This window comes from Megascapheus bottae, chromosome 2 (genome assembly GCF_031878675.1).
Source record: "Megascapheus bottae isolate mThoBot1 chromosome 2, mThoBot2.hap1, whole genome shotgun sequence".
Taxonomy (NCBI): domain Eukaryota; kingdom Metazoa; phylum Chordata; class Mammalia; order Rodentia; family Geomyidae; genus Megascapheus; species Megascapheus bottae.
The window spans coordinates 18,854,302-18,860,301 of record NC_143510.1 but is presented as its reverse complement, the minus strand read 5'-3'; positions in this window follow the sequence as shown (position 1 = coordinate 18,860,301).

Below are 6,000 nucleotides of genomic sequence, written 5' to 3'. Positions count from 1 at the left end.
ACACACACAAGCTGAACTCAAACTCAGTGCTCACATAGCATTTCTCAGCCCCTTGTTTACTTTCGAAGTTTGGAAAGTAAGAGATACTGCCTGGGAAGTTGGTTTCCTTTGGTATACAGGAAAATCCAGCACCTCTTCCAGGCCACCCTCAACTGAGGATCCCTAAAAGAAGATGGGTGTCTACTTGATCTCAGCCCCCACAGCTCCCTGCTCCACTCAACCCTGAGGATAGCTGCCATTTTTCCCAACTGTTGGGAAACTCATTTCTGAAGGTGAGCCTGTGTCTCATGGCATCACGTCAGCACCTTGACTTTCATCTTACTTCAAACTTACCCCTCCTTGACCTCGCAGCACTTCAGAGAAGGCTTTGGGAACACTCACTTTAGATGAGATCCCCAAGGGCAGAGCAGGTGAATACAAAAACAAAGTTATGTAACTAACTGGAAGCAGAGACAGAACTTGGAGATTGTATCTACAGGAAATCCTCAGAATCACATTCCCAGCCCTTGACCACCTTTGTGTTCAAGGCTGTAACAGCCCTTCTGTAATTCTCAGTGGCCCCAGTAGAGAGCGCTTCAAGCCAACAAAGCTTTCAAGGACAATGCCCCAGTGGAAATTGCTTTTCTTCCATTCTTAGGGAATTTTTAAGTCAGAATTGTTTCCTCTCTTTCTCCTCCTTTTCTTTCATTTTTTAAAGGGGCCTTTCAACACACAATATAGCATGACTCTGGTGCCAAGCATAAAATGAAATTTGCCTTAATCCTTTGCCTAGGGAGCAAGTGTTTGTGTGTCTCCGTTGACATGTCTTACATGTTAAATGAAATAAACAGAAAGACTGCAATCCACTCTTTGTTCAAGAAATCACACAGACACCCATCAGCTGCTCTGGACAATTAGAAATGACACAGCAGCTCTTTTCTCTCCCCCCCACAACCTGCCCCCTCAGCCAGCTGTGATGAAAGCCAGTGAGGAAAAATGGAAAAGCCAGGAGGTTAACTGTGGATTTCCAGTGCACATATGGAGGCTGAAAGCCTCAGGGAGGATCAGCCCCAGCTCTACCCTAGGGCTTAGGGAGACCCCAATTCACCCCCCTTCTCCTGGTATTGTTTCATAGGTGTGAATAGTCTCACCTGTGCAGGTCACAAGTTTGTTTTGGCAGTAGATTTGTTATAAAGTCAAACTGCATTTGTGTTTTTGTTTGCTTGGTTTTTTTCCCCTAGCCAGCAGTACTGAGCCAGTCTCACCAGTGTGGTCCACCACTTGAGTCAGGCCCCTTGCCTTTTTTGCCCTAGTTATTTTCCAGGTAGGGAATCATGGTTTTGTCCAGGGCTGTCCTCAAACTGTGACCCTCCTACCTATATCTCCTATGTACCTGGGATGACAGGTATAAATCACAATGCCTAGCTTATTGGTTGAGATGGGTGTCTCCCTAATTTTGTGCCAGGGTCTTGACTTGTAATCCTCATGATCCCCATTTCCTAAGTAGCTGAGATTAGGACATGTGCCACTGCACCCAACATCCCTTTTTATTTTATTTTTTTCAAAAAAATTTCCAAATGTGTCTGGTGCCAGTGGCTCATGCTTGTAGTCCTAGCTACATAGGAAATTGAGATCTGAGGATCACAGTTCAAAGCCAGCCCAGGCAAGAAAGTCTGTGAGACTACTATCTCCAATTAACTATCAAAAAGTCAGAAGTGGAGCTGTGACTCAAGTGGTAGACTTCAAGCCTTGAACAAAAATGCTCAGGGACAGCACCCAGGTCCTGAGTTCAAGCCCCAGGACTAACACTTTAAAAAATACAAATGTGTAACTTCTGTTTCTTTGCAGAGGCACATAAAGACTCACTAAGCTGTCAAATCCCCTTGCAGAATAGTTTTGTCAAATTAAAGAATCCCCCTGCCTTGCATTCTTGCTTTTAGAACTTTTGAATCTTTCCTAATTTAACAAAACTCATAACTATGCTTACATTTTTAACTACTAGTCTACTACTTACAAGGTTGTTAGCAAGCATTTCCATGTTTCTTCTTTCAGTAAGTTTCTGTGTATATATGTGGCTTATTTCTCTATTGATATATTGCTGTACTTTCATTGATTTGTAAAGGCTTGTTACATATATTGAATATTGGCTTAGACTACTTTTTGCTGCTCTAACAAAATAGAAGCTGATTGGGCTTTCCACTCTAGAAGCTGGGAATCCCAACAGCATGAGACTAAGCACTTGCTAAGCCTCTAGGAGGGCTTCCTTCTGCACCAAAGAGCACCACGAAGGCTAGTGTGTCAGCTCAGGCCTTTCTTCCTCTATAAAGCCACAGACTCCTCCATGATCTCAGCCACATGTAATTACCACCCTAATTACCCTCAGATCTGACTTTGGAAATTACATTTTCAAATGTGAACAGGTATGGTGGCTCATGCCTGCAATCCTAGCTACGAAGGAGGCTGAGATCTGAGGGTCATGGTTCAAAGCCAGACCAGTCACTGAAAAGTACTTGAGATTCTTTTCTCCAATTAATCACCAAAAAACCACAAGTCGTGCTGTGGCTCAAGGGGTAGGGCGGTAACCTTGAGCTGAAGAGCCCAGAGTTCAAGCCCCATGACTGACACATACCAAAAAATGTGAACTCTGGGGTACATGGCCCAACCACAGATGATATTGTGTATTATCGATATATATCACAAACATCTCTAATTTTCTTCTGTACTGATAGCTATTTCCCTGTAACTCCTGCATGGCCTGGCTCTCCCCATACTATGACATAAATATTTACTTAGATTTTCTTCTAGATTTATGGTGGTTATGTTTTACTATTTAAACATTTCATTCACTTAGAATTTACTTTAGTATGTAGTCTTAGCTGACTGTTCTTTTCCCTGTAAATACCCATGTTAGTATATGTATATTCTACTCTCTAGATTTCTGGTATAATAACCATTTTTTCTTAGGTTGATAACTTCCCAAATGACAGTAAATTTGAAATATGTGTGATTATGTAGAACGATCTGTTTCCTTTATTTGTGAGACATGTGACTCAAGTTTGTAATCCTAGCTGTTTGGGAGGCTGATATCTGAGTATTGCCATTCAAAACTAGCCCAGACAAGTAAGTCCTTGAAACTTTTATCTCCAATTAACTAGCAAAAAGCTGGAAATAGGGCTGGGAGTTTGGCCTAGTGGTACGAGTGCTCGCCTAGCATGCACAAAGACCTGGGTTTGATTCCTTAATACTACATATATAGAAAAAGCTGGATGTGGTGCTGTGGCTCAAGTGATAGAGCACTAGCCATGGAAAAGCCCAAGGACAGTGCTTAGGCCCTGAATTCAAGCCCTGTGACTGGCAAAAAAAAAATCTGGAAAAAAAGAAGTAGAGTTCTAGCCTTGAGAAAAAAAAATAGTTCAGGGATGGCACCCAGGTTCTGAGCTCAGAGTCCCAGGATCAACACACACGCACATGCACACACGCACGTGTGCGCACACACACACACACACACACACACACACACAATACAACCATTTTTCTTCAAGATTTATTATTGTGGTATAGTTTAAAATTCAGTGTGTTAGCCAGTGTGTAAGGTTCATGTCTGTACTCTTAGCTATCTGGGAAGTTGAGATTGGGTTTGAGGCCAGGCTGGGAAAATGTTAGCAAATGATTAATGAGATGCCTCATCTCAACAAATGAAATGAAGGTGGCAAGAACCTCTCATCTCAGCTACCAGGGAAATGTAGAGGTGGATCATGATCCAGGTCTGCTCTGGGCAAACACACACACACAGACACACGGACACATGGTTCAAGTAGTGAAGCTCCTGCCTAGAAAGTACGAAGATCAGAATTCAAACCTTAGTACTATCCCTCTGTACCTAAGACTTAAAGATCTAATAACTTTACAGACTGATTTGATCAAACGCATGACATTTCCCTGCATTCCAAGTCATGGTTTTATGTCTTCAGTTCTGTATTTCTTCTTGTTGACTCTGACTTCCTGTGATTTTGTTGCTATTGCTGAAGCCTCTGTAAACAATGTCTTTCATGGTATGTTTTCTAACTTGTGGCTGAATACTATTCCACTGTATGTATATACATTTCTTAATCCACTCATCCATCAATGGAAGTTTGGTTTGCTTGTACTTTTTGTTTTTGTAACTAGCACCTCTGTCAGCATCTGTGTCCAGGAACTAGTTTGAGTCTGTTTCCAGTTCTTTTGGTTCTATGCCTGGGTGTGGAAAAGATTCATCATCAGAGGAGCTGTCAACAATTCCCATGGCAGTAGAACACATTTCCTTCTTACCACCAGCAATGTCTCTTCACCAATACTTATGATTTGATGATTTTTATACTTAAAAAACACATTTGAAATAGGAAAGGGAAGGGAGGAAAACAAGATGATTGGAGAGGGGAGGAAAGTTAGGACAAAAACATGAGAAGGAGTATTAATGTATGAGAAGTAATGTAACCACTAACTGGCAAATGTAACTAACCCCTCTATACATTACCCTGACAATTAAAAAAAGCAAACAAACAAAAAACACTTTTGTCAAAGAGTTTTGTCTGGATTGTCTCAGATTAGGATGATCCTACATCCATCTTCCAGCTAGCTGGGATTACAGGTGCTATCACCTTGCCTGGCTCATGATTTTTGGATGTATTATTATCACAGCCATCTTAGTAATGTGAAGTGGTTCCTTATTGTGTTGATTTGCATCTCCATAGCAACAAGTGAAGCTGAACACCTCTCTTGTGCTGTGCAGAAATGTCTCCTCAGGTCCTTTGTCCACTTTTAAGGGATTATTTGTGTGTTTGTTACTGATGACTTTTTGACAGAAAAAAAATTAACTGAAAGTAGATCTATCTATCTATTCATCTATCTAATCTATACATATACATACATATATACATGACTTCAAAAACAAAAATTAGGGCCAGGAGCATAGCCTAGTGATAGAGTGCTTGCCCAGCATGCATGAAGCCCTGGGTTCGATTCCCCAGTACCATATACATAGAAAAAGCGAAACGTGTTGCTGTGGCTCAAGTGGTAGAGCACTAGCTTTGAGTTAAGCACAAGGACAGTGGCTAGGCCCTGAGTTCAAGCACCCCCCAACAAAAAAAGGTAAAAGCTAGAAAACATACGAAATGGCTTAAATAACAAAGGAAGTAAATGCTTTAGGAAATATAAATGTTTAAGTTTGGGGGAGCAGTACTGAGGTTTGAACTTAGGGCTGGCTTATTCACTTGGTATACAAGCACTCTAACACTTGTGCCCATCCCCAGCCCTTTTTGCTTCTGTTCTTTTTCATACATGGTCTCACTTTTCACCTGGTCCATTTGTGATCCTGAATATGTGTGCTTCCTGAATAGCTATGACACACAGCACATGCCCAGTTTTTATTGGTTAAAGATGGCTCAGACTCCTACAACTATCTACTGCTCAATTTCTGAACGAAGTTAGGTTCCACTAAGAAAGGAGGACTGGTGACAGATGGCATCTGCCTTGATTGTCATTTAGCCCTGTGACATTCTCAGGCAGTGGACTTTGGTGGGAGCTGGTGATCCCTCTTCCTGGGTTTAGACTAACCCCTCTCTCAGCTCCTGTCAGACTCAAATCTGGCTGTGGGACTGCTTGGAAACCCTGTTGGCCTATTTCTATCTATATCCAGTCTGCAGGCATGGGGTGGACCTTCTTTAGCCTGTCTTTTGCATATTCATGCATTACGCAGATTTAAACTGGAAGCTGAACACTGGTTCCAACCTTGTTCACTTCTGGAGAAGTTTCCAAATGGCACTTAGGTCCTGTGTTTGTCAGATAATAAGCCCCGAAGCCAAAAGCTGGCTGAAACCAAGCTAAACAAAATCCCTGTCAAGAGCATTTCATGACATAAATTTAAGTCCATAGTTTCTCTAACATTTGAAAATGTCATCAAACTAGACTAAAAAGAGATGGAGGAAACTTCTTCCACATTACTGAAGCTCACTTCTGCAATGTGCTGACAAGGCCTCCCCTAGA